Source organism: Dromaius novaehollandiae, chromosome 2 (genome assembly GCF_036370855.1).
Source record: "Dromaius novaehollandiae isolate bDroNov1 chromosome 2, bDroNov1.hap1, whole genome shotgun sequence".
Classification (NCBI taxonomy): domain Eukaryota; kingdom Metazoa; phylum Chordata; class Aves; order Casuariiformes; family Dromaiidae; genus Dromaius; species Dromaius novaehollandiae.
The window spans coordinates 12,976,369-12,993,306 of record NC_088099.1 but is presented as its reverse complement, the minus strand read 5'-3'; positions in this window follow the sequence as shown (position 1 = coordinate 12,993,306).

Genomic DNA, 16,938 nt, shown 5'->3' with positions numbered 1-16,938 from the left:
TGGCCGCTCTTTGCGACATTACTGCTTATACAAGAAGGGTGATCAAATGATAGCAAGAGCCACACCAAGACCTGGTGCTATATATTTTTAAGGCCTGGGAATGAAAAGTCATCTTGTCTTAAGATTGGGGTTTTGGGTAGATTTTATTTTTCATTCATTATGTCAATTGCTTCTCCCTTTAAGCATTTGCAATCATAATATAATTCATTTTAATTTCATATGGCCTACTCCTGGACATCACTGACCCTTTTCTCTTCCTGCAGATTTTTCCCTTCATTGGAGCAATTGAAGAGGACTGCACACTTTAGCACCTATTTTACTATTTACCTACTACACAAAAATAAACAGAAGAAGAAAAACATCTGTTGTTGACTTGTTCCTCTCAGCCAGCCCACACTATCTGAATGATTTCATTCTTGGATACAGAGATCAGATCATTTTTCCTGTATATTCTTTCTCAAAGAGCAACTAGACTGCCCACAAAGAGCGGGCCCTTATTTATGGTGGACTCTGGCAGAAGAATTAGTTTCTCACCCTCAGCTTGCCATCTGAGTTTTATGCATTGTAGATACATAAATGTTCACAGCAGAAAAACAACAATGAAAACCTGATTCTAAACTTCTGACATTTGGCCCAATTTTTAATGTTATCTAATTTGTTCCCTGATGTCTCTTCTTGTCCTGAATAGCACTCAGCTTTTGCAATCCAGTATCAGTTCACAAGTCCATGCCTAATTTAGCCTATAGCTTCGTTGTGTGTCTTCATTCACAAAAACCCTCAAGTTCTTTCACACTTTTCCTGTATCTCTCACTGTTTCTATAATTCTCCTGTGGACTCTTTTTCCCTCTTGGTCCCTACTTTTCCTCAATGTGAAGTGCACAAACCACACACGCTACCTGAGGACTTTGCAGGGCTAAGTAAGTCAGAAGGATTTCTTTCTAAATCCAGTAGATGGTACTCCTGTTTAGATAGCTCAGTACAATATTTTCTGCTTTTGCAGCAGGGTGAATTTGCTGAGAAACCCAGGTTGACTGACCCAAAATACTGGCAATATACCATGGGAAAGGATCCTACAGTAGGTGAAAGAGATGACCTAGACAAGCTCATTGATATTCTTCATATTCTTCCTCTGTGTTATGAATTATATCTTGAAATATATGATATTTGGTATTATAACCAATCCTGTTCGTATCGAAGTTTTGCAATAAACCCCTTTTGGCTTCAACATCAATGGGAATGGGTTTGTCATTTCTGCTGATCATATAGAGGCATTTAGTTATACTTTTCCTTTTATAGTGCACCTGCAATGAGGCATAGATGCATCCATATACAATGATAAGGAGGTATCAAATTCAGCACTTTCAATGCCAACAATATAAATTCATGCTCTTTGAGTGAAGCAGAGCACTCTTAATAGAAATTAGCAGTTGAAAGAAGGCCACACACCACAGGGAGATATAATCATGGGGTTTGCAGACAGCATATCTTGCATAATTTTTATTTTAAATAACCTTAAAAAATAAGCAACAGAAATCAAAATGCCTTTTATGGACTTTTAAGTCTCATTTCACTGCTGTATACAGCTGAAGAGGAATAAGAAAGTTTTTCCTTTTCTACTTTGACCCCTACTCCTTCATTCTTGCAAGCTAGAGAAAGTTTCAATACGATCTAAATCTTTGAGATTAAAGGATGATTTATCATTTTCTAACGGGAAGAATCATGCTTTCACAGGAGGATAGTGGGTTGATTTGGAATACCTGTCCAAAAAAAAAAAAAAAGGAAATCTCTGGAAACAAATAAAATAACCAGAAACGGTAAGCCAGTTTACAAAATCCATAACATTTTGTCCATATTCTAACACTGTAACTATTTTTGACCCTAGTTGCTTTACCCGGCAAAAGCAAACAAGCTTTGAATTATCGCTCTGCTGCAAAGTAACAATTCCATTGCTCTGACCCCTGGTGTCTTGCAAAATACAGTAGAACAATAATTGTCAATCCTTCCTATACAATGTGTTATATTTGACAGAGGTCAGCATTAGCTACAAGACCTTTGGCTGGTGCTCAAAGAGGTAATATCTCTTCTCTAGTTCAGTTGATAAAATGTTAAATAGAATCAATGTTGGCCATGCTTTTGCGGAGATGGAAATAAAACCAGTTTTTACACTAAAACATGTTTTTAATAGACAGAAAATAGATGACACTATTTCTCAAAGCACTTTCATAAATATGCTATTTAAATGTCAAAAGTTCTAATTTTTCTAAAGAGGAATGACATAATTCTTCTTTCCAAGTTGCAGTATGATTAATTTAACAAGTCTTTGCAGTGTGCAGAAAACAGAGGATTTTGTTACAGATCTTATGTGAGTAATACATGAAGGAAGAGACTGACTCATAGACATTTTGTGTCAGCGTGTGATTTGTATAAAGCAAGCACATAATCAGACATGGAAATAAAATGCATAAGCATGGGGAAATGCTCCTCTCTTGCACCGTGCAGGAGCTAGTGGCAAGGTCAGCAGCTGCAGCTTCCGAGCTCCTCGCGTTGTAAGCAATTGGTAGTTAACATTTAGCTTCAGTCCTACAGCGTGAGTCTTCTGTCTGTCATCCCTGAACATTTTGATTGAAAAAGTATAAGAGAAAATGATAGATATGGAATGAGGCAGCACTGCATATCTAAGGGGAAAATCAGACTTTTACACTAGAAAGGGAAACTGGCATATGAAAGGAAAGCATATATTTATATAATTTGGTTTAATAAAATTATTCCTACTGGTGTATTTCTAGGTTATGTACATAAAAATGTGTAATGCAACAACAAAGAAAGGAGGCTCCCCCTGATTACTTTAAGTGTACCCCCTAGTCCCTGCCCATACGAAACAAATCGTGAGCCATACAAGCCTCTGCTTCCCACTCCCCTTGAATGTTGCTGAATATACTGTTTGGAATACGCTGTCAGCTCGGATTCAGGAAGATTGGGGCAATAAAAAGCCATTTTTCAGTCAAGAAGCTGTCTATGAGAAAACAGCCTCTTTGCAGGAAAATAATTTGGCAGTGAGCTTGAATATGCACTGCTATCTTCATGACAAAGATAAACTCGGGATGCATTTGCATCCCGGACATCCAAACCATCAAAAGATGGTCCTGCAATGTGCACCCCGCACGTGCCAGGCAGTTCATCGTCACGCAGCGGAGATGGGCACATCTCCCGGGGTTGAGCTTAGGAGCAAGGTGAATGTGGTGGGAAACAGTCACCTGGAAGGTGCTCCAGCCTTTGCGGAGCCATTTGTATTATGCTTATTCATGCAGAAAATACACTCCGTTGGCAAGCTGCCTTACTGTTTTCATTGGGACTGTTTGTGGAGCAAAGTCGGGGTGACGGGACCTAGCCATCTGCTCCCCGCCTCACCCCGGCCCCAGCCCCGGCTTCCCTCACCTTCCCTTTCTGTAAACACGCCAATGACCAAGGCTTTGTCTTTGCTGAGACAAAAGTCTTGTTCTACAGCAAGATAACAAGCGCAATAATTATCTAACTGTAAAATGTGATGGAGACAAAAGGTCCTCTGCGGTGTTTGCTGAAAAATAGCTGGTTGAGGTCAGCTGTCTGTAACCTTCCCTCCCCATCTCCTCCCCCTGCCCAAAGGTTGAGCTCACCTAGTTTACATTGCAACAAACCTCCAATGCCTCCGGCGTGTTGTGGGGTTTTTTTTAAAGATGAGATAGATAGCTAAAATTCTTCAGTTATGAGTTTTCCTCCCCAACCTTGATCAGTGGATCCCTGGCAGTGAACTGTAAAAGAGGACTATGAAATGTGTTAGACAGAAAATGAATTTTGAACTGTAAGCATTTGCCCTGCAAATAAGATGCTGAGCTACCACTCATCGGATAGGAGAGCAGTGTTACTCCGCTTGGCCTCCAAGTCCCGTGGAAAGGGTTCCTGCTTCAAAGGGTTGTGCTTCAAAGAGGAACAATCCCCCGTAAATTTCTCACAAACGAGTTGCAGCGCGAACAATGCTGTTCTACCTAAGGAATGCAATTGCATTTGATAAACCAGAGGAGAAGCAAGGTTTTCCTGTGCAGAGGCACATTAAAAGCAGTCAGGAATAGTGAGGGAGAAAGCAGCCAGAAAGCAAGCATGCGGGGAACTAGCCAAAAATTAGCTGTTAAAAAAAAAAAAAGAAAGAAAAGAAAAAGCCAACCTCTTGAACATTGGCTAAATATGCTTTGTAGAAAGACAGTACGCACAAGCATGTATTTTCAGACAGTATGGGAGAGAAGTTTATGAGGCAACAAAATCTGTAACCAGCCATTTTTCTCCGTACTTCATTTCGATTAGCTCGAAACCAAAATAGCTATCTATACTCCTTGTCTGTGAAACAGGCACCTGGCAATTAGAGCTCTGGTAAGTGCTGCAGTCCTTTTTGTGGCTCTATGTGAAAGACACAAAATATCCACTTTCATCTTTGCATCTGAGTGCATTTGTGCTACACAGGTACACTGGGTTTTTCTACAAAGACAGGAAGCCAAAGTCTGTTTTTTCATCGTACATTTGGAAGTGAACTCACACTGCGGGCACATGGCTTTTTAAGGGTGTGAACAGCTGCCTCCCTGCTCTTGGCTTCACACATTTATTTTTGAAGAACCCCAGCTTACTGAGCAAATATGCACATTTTGGTACTAATGCTACTAGAGTGTGTACACATGTGGCTGTACATATATATTTGTGCATTTACTAGGCGTGTCACTGGGGAGTTGGGAGCAGAAATGCCAAAGGAAAGAAAAAAAGGCTATTACAGGTGAGGGTAAAAATTTAGTGACACAATTTAGTAAACTGCATGAAGCGTGGCATTCGGTTTGTGCTCAGGAAAACGCCCAGATATTCAGCTCCTTATCTAAAGCATGTCCAAACTATCTGCACTTCTTGAGTCGGCAAAGCTGAACTGGAAATTGGACAAGGCAGGCTTTTCTGGTATTGCCTGTTTCTGGCTGAGACAGATAGAGGCTGATACCATCTTTCTTTACACTCCTCTGCAACGCAGTTAGCCGTCCCGGGCAGACCTGGGGCACGCGGCGACGCACAGGAGCAATAACGGAGAACCAGGATTAACTCTGCCAGGCCCTTGGTTTCTTTGCCACCAGAGGTCCAGCGCACACAGGGAGGGACTCTGCCCCTCTCCTGCCCCCCTGCACATCAAGTGAAGCCCTAGAAACACCTTCTTCCCAGTGAGATGTGGCGGCAGCGGCCGAAGGCCTCTGGGACCTCTGCATGGTCTTCCTCCGTGCTCAGATCGGCCTCTGCAGTAGACGAGCGGCCAATGAAGGGGTTTCCTTGAGGACTTCTCACACATAACCCAATCAGCAGCAGAAAAATAAAGACAGCAGATTTTACAGATACCAAGTCCATCTCCGGTAGGCTTGACTGCTAGAGCACCTTCTTGTGTCAGCAAATTTGGGCATCTGCCAAAATGGAGCTTTTGTGGCATTTTGCTTAATACGGAAGGAGGCAAACCTGGACTCCTCAGAGCTTTAAGGTTTGGGAAGCACACTCCCCCCAAGTTCAGCTGAAAGCTGTCTGGCCTCAAGAAACCGGAAGAAAAAGGGCATGGTTTTTTCACTGTATTTAAAAGAAAAGATGTAAAAAGCTTGAATTTGTTTGCCTTGAATTCATTTTCATTTGTAGATAGGTGCATTTGCAAGGAAACAAATTGGTTCTTTACAAAAATGAAAGCAGGCAGCTACATTAAGTGATTGAAAATAAGGCTACAGAATAAATGCTGATCTACTTTTACAGCACATTAGTAAAGAAATTGAGCAAGTGTTCTCTTTAGTGTAGGTTTTACCTTAACCAGACAAATGGGCATTCTCAGGGCTAAGGTGAAGAAAAACGTAAATGAAATTGCCTGGTATTGTGAACAGGGGGAAGGGATTTAGAGAGTGATCATAAATAGCGGAAAGTATTGATCAGTGATAGTGAAATATCAGCGAAGTCTACAGAGCTCTTTGAGTTACCTCCTTGACTTTGATTAGGTTCAAATGTTAAACTTAATCTGTAAACCTTTAAATGGGAATCAGACCAAAGAGCCTTGAAGACCTGAGGTTTCAGAAAACAACCGCTGTGTTTCAGTCAAATATCAGAACAAAATTGCACAGAAGTATTTCATATCATCGGACTTGGAAATGGAATTAAAAATCAATGAATACTTTTTAGCCATTCTTCCTCCCATTGAATATTAAGGAATGACTAAGAGGAACAGTAGCGTCTGGAGAATTTGCTATATTAAAACTGCATGTAATCAAAAGCCCTTTGTATTCTAAGTTAAAAAAATATTTTATGTATTATAAAAATTTCTTCAACCTTAAAAGAATCAAATGAGATTTTTTGATTTTCTACATATGATCTTTTGCTTTCTGAATGAAAAGCCTTCAGGCTCGTGTGTTGCTTTGTGAAGGAAACATGATTTTTTAAAACAAAACATAGAGGTTTCATCCTATTCCCTATGAGACCAGCACGGTTTTAATGACAGCTCCGTTTTAAGGAGAGCTTTTCTAATTCTTAGGTAAAGGGAGTGTTGGTGTTTTCACTGGGACCTTAGCCCGCCTGGGAGCTGGGCACTGACACCACCGATGAGCTGCTAGCAGGGAGGACTGCATTGTAATGCAGAACAAATGAGGGCTGAATACATGCCCTCATCGCATCCAGCCCGCCACTGCTGCCACTTACAATTACAAAGGACAAGAGCAGGAGACACTTCAGCAGCGGGGAAGCATGACCTGCGAGCCGCAGCTCATTTTGCACTGCACTTATTCAATACAGCGCTGCCCTATAATTTCCTATAGCATTGTTATCTGTTAGCCGTTTACACAGTCACACCTACATTATGTCCCCAGTTGCCTGCGCCGGCTGCTTGTCACATCTATTGATTGCGCTCAAGCTGCAATTTGCATGGATCGCTTGTGACAGTCCTCAGACAGACTGATACCCCTGCCGAGGCCTGACACCCTGCCGGGGCTGGTACCCCTCCGGGGGCTGATGCCCCTGCCAGGGGCTGGCACTCCACCACGGGCTTATACCCCTCCAGGAGCCGGTACCCCTTCAGGGGGCTGATACCCCTCCAGGGGCTGACACCTCTTTCAGAGACTGATATGCCTTCCAGCGACTCATACCCCTGCCAGGTATCCCTTCCAGGAGCTGCCGCTCTTTCAGGGGGCTGATACCCCTCCAAGAGGTGATACCTCTTCCAGGGACCCATATCTCTGCCACATACTCCATCTAGGGACCGATGCCCCGCTTCGGGGGACTGATACTCCTGCCAAAGGCTGATGTCCTTTTTGAAGGGGCAGCAGCCTACATGACCCCCCTCCCAAGGGAGGAACAGGACACTGGCCCCGGAAAATTGTGCCAATCAGCCCATTGGCACTGGGTCATTGCAGACACAAACCTGGCCAAAACTCATTGCTCTCCTTCCCCAGTTGGAAATATTAATTATGAAACCACTAAAGGCCAGGAAAAGGCCACCAAAGCTATGAGGATTTTGGTCTGTTGCCTCCTGACATGCTGTAACACGGCCGTGGCTTTGCTGGGGTCAGTGGGGATTGCGTGCAGGGAGGAAAAGGGCCAAACTGGCTCTCAGCTTTCACTTCCCAGCACCTACTCTGGGAGCAGCCAGCAGCCCCAGTCAAGATCCAGACTCTGTTGAGTGAAATACTGTACATGAGGAGTGCATAGAGATTGTCCTTGCCCTCGAGGTCTTACAAGCAAGCAGAGTACTTGGTAAATTCAAATCACTGTGATTGTCTTATAGATAACGAGCTCAAACTCGACATTCAAATGCCTCTGTCAATTATTTGGCATTAATCTCTACCATTGTTGGGTGGGTGTTAGAGTGCAGAGGCTTGGGTAAAGACTGAGGCACAGAAAACAGGAAGAGAAAATTATTTTACGCGAATCTCGGTGTAGTCTGTATTGCACTATGCTTTCTATTTCCTTGCAGTAATGAAGAAAAACTATCAAAGAGTGCAAGTATGTCTGTGAATCTGAGGGTTTCTCCCACAGATACAAGCTGGTATGCAAGCAATATACTGCTGCACATGCGACGAAGATAATATCTCACATCCGGGTGTAAAAAATGTGTCCTTGGATGTGCACATACATATGTGTGAATTGTGGGTAGTTTGCTGGAGATGCAATTCTCTGCTTATGTTAAAGTCAGTAGGAAAAGGTTTGCTGTCTTTCGCTGGAAGCAGGATCAGATCTGATATCAGAAGCAGATGAAGATCTCTATCTAAAAGACTGTTTAAATGGGTGCACAGAGGACAACAAGGTGATCAGATGGGGCTGAGAGAAGCACTAATTGCCATGTTCCAGGAGGAATATAAATAGACTCTTGAAAGGCTCGGTGATTCATTTGCCCTTTCTCTCCTGCACCTTTGTATTTCAGTGAGAGGTTTTGTGAGATTTTGGCTCCAGAAGGAAGGAATCCAAGCTATCTGAACCAATGATGGTAGCTCAGCTGGATAACAAAATCCTCCCATTACTGCAGAGCAGGCAACTACGCAAACCTTTTCAAATCCTCTCCACAAGTAGAGTGCAGATAAAAGCAGGCAACGAAATGTTTCTGAAATTATCTGTGATGGAGTAAAATCATGCATCATTTCCTGAGAGATGCTGAATCAATGCTTATTACTAACAAGTAAGGTGTTTAAATCTTTCAATGGATATGGGAAGAATAGAAAAAGAAGGGAGAGATTGAGATGAGCACAGTAAATTTTAAAATGAATTTAAAATAAATCCATCGCAATTATTATTACTTTAAATTGTAACATATATATTCCTGATCATTCTCCATCCCTTCCTTTCAATTTATGACATTGGTTAACATACTGATCTATGCATTTCATTTGTGTTTTGTCTTCATCTTTTCTCTTGCTGCCACACAGCATTTCAAGGAACTGGCACCAGTGCATACAAAAGCCACAGCTTGTAAAAAAACAGACTAATCTTCGTAAAATTTAGGTAATAGAGAATTTTGTCATTGTCTTCAGTGGGAAAAGAGTCAGACAGCCAAGTCTAAAAACAAGAACTAGAATAGCTAGCTTTCAGAATTTATTCTCAAAATAGGCAAATATGTTCCAGTTTGTTGTTAATTATTTAACAGTTTCAACATTAACCAGTACATAACAATTTTAATTTCATAAATTTTCAGTATCTGCATGAATATAAATTATTATAACTCTATCTATAGACTTCACCAAAAGAGATTATATGAAACCACCAACTTCCTACATACAGCTGGGTTTGGGGTTGTTATTTCTCGTTGGATTTTTTGGCAAAAAGTATTACACTTCTAATCCCAGTCAGAAGGTCATGAAAGTCATTATACAACCTGGACACTTGCCTTTCACTGTTTCTGCAATACAGAACAACACGGTGCAGCTTTAAAAATTTATAGCTAAGGTCAAGGCCAAAGGAATAGGATAAGCCCATACAAGTAGCAGAGTACAGAAGTTTATGATGACAGGTCACCTATATGACAGTTGTACTGTAAAGTGGCAGCAATCTAGACAGGGCCAGCTGCTCGCTGTCTGTTTTGCGACCCCAAGTAGCTGATATTTTACATGGTTTCCTGAATTTTGGTAGTAACTGATAGTTATATTTTTAAAAGAAAGTTGAAAATCGATAGCTTGGAAATGTAAGACACGACTGAAAAATGTGCTGTACTGTGTGGGCTTCTCAGACAACAGCAAAGCTCATATTGACACAAATCAAGCCAAAATCCCAATCTTTCTTTAAGAATATGATGAAGATGAAGAAAACGCAGAAAAAGAATCCTGCAAAAAGTTCTTAAAGTCCTCTCAGGCTTTGGGTCAGGCTATCAGCATGAAACATTTTCTATCCAAATTGTCCTCCGAGGTCAAGTAAGCTATATTCTCAGCCTTCTATATCAGCATGATTAAGGAGGCATCCTGTACAACAAACACAGTCCTAAATTATGATTTTTCAATATTTGTAGGTTTTACCTGAAAGTTGTTATGTGAGTTGTTTAAATCCAAGAACAATGGTGAAGATAAAAGAGCAAGAAAGCTTTCTTGTGCTATTTCAGTGTTTGCTGAAACTAATAATTCAGTGTCATATGTGATGATGTAGTGAGTCAGCAAACGTGAAATATCTCTAGGGAGCTCTTTGTTCTGCTGTTTTTTTTCCACCCAGTGCCTCTAGTTGACAACAGAAAAACATAAAATAAATTTTCAGATTCTAAATAAAGCATTTTTATGTCTTCTTGCTGGAAAAAAAAAAGAAAAGGGAGAAAATTAAGTCAATCACTGATGTAGAATTTCCTTTAACTGTTTTCCTTCTCCCCTTTATAAAAAGTGTAGCAGGACTCTTGAGCATCTGAACAGAAGGATGTTAATGAAACTGACTCACTAATGGAAAAATTGAAGGGAATCACTCCTCCACTTCAACTGTCCTCCCCTGTGTCCTTCTTTTACTTTCACACTGGATTTGGTTCATAATAAACTCGAGGGAGAAATGAGCCACAGCCATCCAACCTTACCTATTTTTAGAACAAGGCCCAGTTTTACCAATTTTGTCTAATTTTAGGATCCAAAGAAATGATGAGAAATCCCATGTTGCCCAAGATTCACTCAACATTCAGCTCACTCATGGAAAAAGAAAAAGGCAGTTCCAAAATCTGCTTGGTGCTACCACCGTGAGGCTGTGAGGTCTTTCTCCAGCTGTGTGCAGAAGGAGCATAGGGTAAAAAGATCTTCACTTAGATCTTCACCTGAGTAAGTGCCAAAATCAGGCGGGATGAATCCAAACTTAGGTCACTAATCCTGTGGCTAAACAACAGATTTAAAACCGAATTTCCACTTAATCTTCCCCTACCGATAAGCTTGGCAGGGTTCACATCTGCCAATTTATTTTAGAAACATGATGAAATACAGTCCAGCAGTAAAGAGAAGTTCATGATTTTGAAATAAATCATGCTGATTTGGTTGAGCTTCTCTAGCTGATAGTACTACTTGTGTTTTAAAGCTTCAGTGGCTGCCTGTCATAGTCTTCTTGATGTAAAAGTGGTCTTTACTGGTATGTGGCACATAGAAACTAATTCCTGAATGCAGATTCAGTGGGTAAAACTCAAGGAAGACGGTTCTGGGTGGAGAGGAGTGGCAAAATCCTTAAGTTGAAGGACTCTGTAGCTACTACTAATTAACACAGTAATTGACACAGCCATTGTATCCCTGGGGAATTGTTATAAAGTATGGTGAATTTTTCTTCTTCCTGTATGAGCGGAGAGTTCAGGATTCTCCACTGAGATGGGCATGTTGTGCTTCAATAGCTTTAGATGGGTTCCTGAAACTACGTCTTCAGCCTCCATCTGTTTGTGGAGTTGTGGCAGAGGTTTTAATCTGCTGAATCACCCAGCGATATCAGGTTCTTCTTTGGGACTTTCTGGAGTTAGGGAGAGAAATAAACTAAATACTGTCATCTCGGCTTCTCTTGATACGTGTTTTGTATCTGTTGTCTGGCTTTGCTACTGCTAAAATTTTCCTGACTTCTCGGTGGACCCCAGTTGAGGTAAATGTGATCCTCTTTGCCTGGCTTGGCTGTTGCAAGAGACCTAGAGTGTTACTGAGCAGCAGGTCCTTGGCCTGGAGCATTTTCTTCTGCCCATGCAGGCAGGAGTTGTGTTACCTCTCCTGTTCCTGTGCCTGTGGGGAAATAGCACAGTGATTTAGGATGCAACAACATAAGGAGGCATATGACAAGCACCTCCAGGTATCTCTTTTTCTGCAGACAGATGGTTCAGCTCCTCTGCTTTTCTGATGCTTATTTTCAATCGGGATTTGGATGAGGGAAAATCAGTCATAGTGCAAGGAAAATAAGGGGAAATTGATGTTGGAGATAGAGAATAAATGTATAACATGCCTTGGATTATACCTTCCCCTTACTGAGGACAATTCAAGGAGTTTATTCTTTGGCACAGAAACTGCTCCTGTTTTCTCATTGGTGCTAGTAGGGATATTTGTTTAAGAATGTGACTGCAGCCATTTCTCACTGATATTTCTTTACTTACACCACAAAAGCATCTAGACATCTCAAGCAAGAGTTGGGTTCCACATTTGTAAGAGCTGTATATACACACAAGAAAAGACAGCCTTTATCTCAATAGCTTATGGACCAAACTCATGAAGCAAAAAAGCACAGGAAAAAATACATGTTATTACCATTGTGTAGAACATAGAGATTTAAGTGACTTACCCAAGGTTGTGTGCTTAAATGTATGCTAGACTATGCTAGACTATGCTAGTCGGGCTATTGCCTGACTTCAGACTGAGGTTTTCCCAGCTGTGTACCAATTCTACGATAATGTTGTAACATTGTTTGGACATCTACAAGAGGAATCTTCAGTCAAGTGATGACAGTGTAGATTTAGCCACATGTCATAATTTAAAATGGTCATAATGTAAAATGGGAAGACACCCATCAGCTGTTGAGTGTGGCAATCAAGAGAAACTCTATCATATTGGAAATAAAATACAAAAAATTATTTGGAAGTACTAGGAAGTTCTTATGCTTATTATTTTTCTCTATTGGTGCTATGTTTTCACTTTGCTACTGGTTTCTGAATGGCCATACTGCACAATATAGATGACTTTCCCCAGGTGAATCATTGTATCAGATGGTTTATTAGGAGGATATACAAAGAATTTTTTTTCAGTATTTCATTACTGAAAGTATAGGTTAGTTCATTCAGAAAATAGATTGTTTTCTGTATTTCTGGCCTCATTCTGACTGTTGTAGAGTGCTCAGTATAGGCTGTAGGGCCTTACATACCTTAGAAAGTTGTGGCTCACTAGTGCTGCTGGCCAAGTGTTGAAAAATACTTGTAAAAACAGAAGCGCTCCATTATTTTCTTGCACTTACCTCCATTTATGTCTCTGAATTGTTGCTCCTGGCTGTGCAGTGATAATACATCATCTAAATCAGAATGCCTTTTAAAAAATATATTTAAAAATAAGGTAACAGAAGATTGCAGTGCTACACCTTTTACAAAGCAATACGGTATCACTGAAACCTGATGAATCTGCAAGGCTATCTTGCCAGAGGTTAATGTAGTTTAGTACACTGCTCTTATACTGACTATTATACCTTAGCCTCAGTCACTGTCACTAACAAGGTCAGTAACAGGTGCTGGAGGTCTAAAGGAACAAGCCATAATGCTAAACATATGCATGTTAGCAAATATAAACTTTAATCAAATTATACTTCTATAATAGCTTATTTAAACCTTACACACTACATTACTGAAATAGTACAGTACAATAACTATGCTGTAGTATTTTTCCTATTGCATTATTTCTCTACAATGCAGTTACTGTGTGATTACTCTATAAAACATTTTTAAGAGTCCCAGAGAAGTTGCTTGAGGTTTCTCAAGAAGCAGGCTAGCAGCATTCATTTTGAAAGATGGTGGAGTCTTTCATCACCAACTTTGCAAGTCTTTGTAAGCCAAACTGCTGTTAGGAGAAGAATTTATTCACAGTCTAATTTCTGGAAGATTTCCAAGCCAAAAAGATTGGGGTGAAAAGTATATTGTGTGCAAACAAACCTCCGGTCATTTTAGCCCTTCATTAATCCCCTGCAGCAGGTATTTGCGTCCCTCTTTTACTGATAAGAAAGCTGTCAGCAGCGAGAAATGAAGGTCTTCATTTTTCAAGCCTGGCCACTGTCTTGGATACTTCTCTTTTCAGGTGCCATATTCCTCAAGCTGAGGGAACTGAGGGAGGAGGGTGATCTCACAGTTTGATCCTTTGGGAATTTGGGGAATTCAAATTCTCTTGAAGAGGTGGGATGGGAACCCACCAGTGACACCAGGACCCTGCCGCAGTGAGGGCTGAGCCAGGTGCCCCTTTCCTCTCCCTGCAGGAGCTGTGGGAGCCAGCAGCACTGGCCTGTGAGCCTGGGAGCCAGCCGCTGCCCTTGCTTGTGAGTGCCTGGACGTCCTCGGCACCTTGTGCTGCCACGGATACTCTGCAATATGCAAAACTTCCCCCCGCCAGATTCATCGTATCAAATGGTTTATTCAAAGGATGTAGAGAGACAAAAAAATATTTTTCAGAATTTTAGTATTAATATATATATACAGAACAGATATTTCATAAGTTGAAAAAAATAATATTTAGCTCTTGTAACACTGATAAGTTTTGAAGTGCTTTAAGAGAGACTGTATTTGATTACCTTTTTGCATATCGGGAAACTACAGGACAGGGAGGATGCTGATCAGCTGATGCCTTACAGAAGCCTCAGCCTGGGCTAGGAGTGAAACATCTAAATGTAGAGCAAGGTTTTGGATGCCCCTGCTTTGGGAACACTTCCATTCCACATTCTGGTTTAATTTATTACAAAGATAGGAAGCATTAGTAAAAATCCAAACTGAACATCTGGTGTCGAGCTCTGCTCCCCTCAATAGGCAGAGCTGCTGAGTTATGTTTTAATATACCAATACAAACATCTCTCAGAAAGTTTTGTCTCATCCCTAGAGACTGCTTGCTGGGTTTTGTGGCATACACTAATTACAATGATGTGCCGTCTTCGGCATCTAGGTATTTTCCCCATTAAAGAGACTCTTGTCTGAGCAGCTTTGAAATGTTTATCTTATGCTCATCAGGGAGTTGGAGGCAGCTCGTTCGCTGGCAGCTGCACAGCGTGGTGAACCTCTGTCAGGCGAGGCGGGGAGCGTGGAGGAGCCGGAGGAGGCAAGACCGCCAGGCTGCGAAGAGGGGAAGCGTCTCCTGGGGGAGTTAAAACCCGGCAGCTGTGGCTTTCCTGTGGCAGCAAGAGCTCTGGGTCCTGAATTCCTTCAGTTTTGTCGCAGTTTTACGGAGGGTCAAAATCCTTTCAGCACAGCCTCAACCAGCATGTGGTGTTGGTACGCAGCATCACAGCGCTAGCCAGTTTGGACTATTTAATGTGCAAAAATGTGCAAAACAGTCTGACAGGAGTACCAGTCTGCAGCAAGGCGCTTGTCAGGAGAACTTGCCAGTCTGAATATGGATCCATACTCTTGCTGTTTCACCACCCTGTGATGTTTGGCCCCAAAGCTAAAGTGGCTTTTGCTGCAAATAGCCACATTGACAGCGACTTGTAAGTAGGGCAAGAGTGGATTAGTGCAGGCATTTTGCGGCAGAAGACCCTGGAGTCTCACCTGCGCAGCCTCAGGATTGCACTGATGTCTTGCTTTAATGCCCTTGAGCATCTTTTATCTACCAAATGCTAACGGCCTTATTCTTCTCTCCACCTACACAGGCAGGAGGGACCAAAAGCAAGCAGAAATGAGGTGGGGAGGATGGGAGAAAAACAGATCAGCATCATTACTGCATAGCTTTCCCGTTCCCCAGGAGCCTCTGGGGCACTTCTGCTCCAAAGGACCACGTTACTGAGGTCTCTATGACAGCCTGCTGCTCTCCGATCCCTGTGCAGCAATGAAGTCAGCATCATTATTGGCTTTCCAGCTAACGCTGGGATCAGCAGTGGCCACGGGTGGCAAGAAAAGTAACTGTTCTTCAGACAGTGTAGGAAAGAGTCTCTTACATCAGGACTAACAAATACCTTAAGTCCTCCTACCTGTCTGATTCACCTAAGACTGAGAAGGTGGCTATACAGTGGTGTGACGTGCATTTCTCTGCAGGCTTAAATCAAGGTATGTAAAGTCATTGCCTTTAGTAGACTCCGAAATGTTCAGCTAGAAGGTAATAAACATAAAGGTATCCCCAGCCAGGCTCAGGGAGAAGGGAAAGGATCTAAGCTTCTTTACTAGGCAAAAAGGACATGAAATACCACTAATGATCACTATTAGAGCATTCAGGAACAGCCATAATTTCAATGGGATGCTAAGGATATCAAGTGCATTGGTCATTACTAGGCATGAGCACACAATTGAGAGGTGATATTCTTTTATAATTTAGCTTTTTTTCTACCTCCCTGATGTTGTTTCTGTATTTTCCTAGATTGAGCTAATGTCACTGCCTTCACTATAGTGCTTGAAATTATGAGAGATACGTGTCTGCCTAGGATGAGAGAGACATGGCTGCATGGCACTGGGAACTCTCTGGCAGCATAGCCCTCTCGTTTCACAGTCTCCCACGGTAATCTTGCATTAACGTTAAAAAAGACTGTTGAAACAAGGGACTTAGCTGGATGGAAGAACTGACTCCTTCCATTATGGAGGAACACAAGGAATAAACACAGCAAATTGAAGGAATCTGATTAACTCTTGCAGGATGGTATCAAACGTCCTTTCACCTCTCCTCCCAACCAAGAGAAGACCTTCCACCAGCATAACTCGAGCTGTCTTCCTGCCTTCACCCAGCCTGAAACTACCCTGGGAGAGAGCTATACTATCAGTACAGCTCAGATGTTGCTGCAGTTGGCTTGCTGATACTTTCTTAATAACTGCGCCTAGAACTGAAATCATGAGGTCGTTAGCACCAAATAGTATTTTCTGAGAACTGGCTGATCTGTCGCATTTTTCGGGTTGGCTAGGTAGCATGCCTTCTTTGGGGACTGGCGATGCCACATAGACAGTCTGTCTTCTTACATTTCAGGTTTCCTGTTCCAGTCCTGTTGAGAGTATAATATGTTACCAGAAAGAAAGTCTTTAGAAACTTTAAAGAAAGCATTGTCCCAGAAATAGGTGAATGTTCTAGGATGCTCATTTTGTTTCTAACTGGACCTTGCTTCTCTTTTAGAACCCTGAAGAATAAAGCTGAGATTGGTACTGAATGATAGAAGTCACCATTTTCTATATCTGCCTCCTGAATTGAGTGACTTAAATTTTAGAGGGGGCAGGTGAGTTTGATGTGCGTTGAGCATGCTGTTGTGTTTGGCAGTGCACTACTACTTCACACATAACTACATGCTTCTGGCACGTTA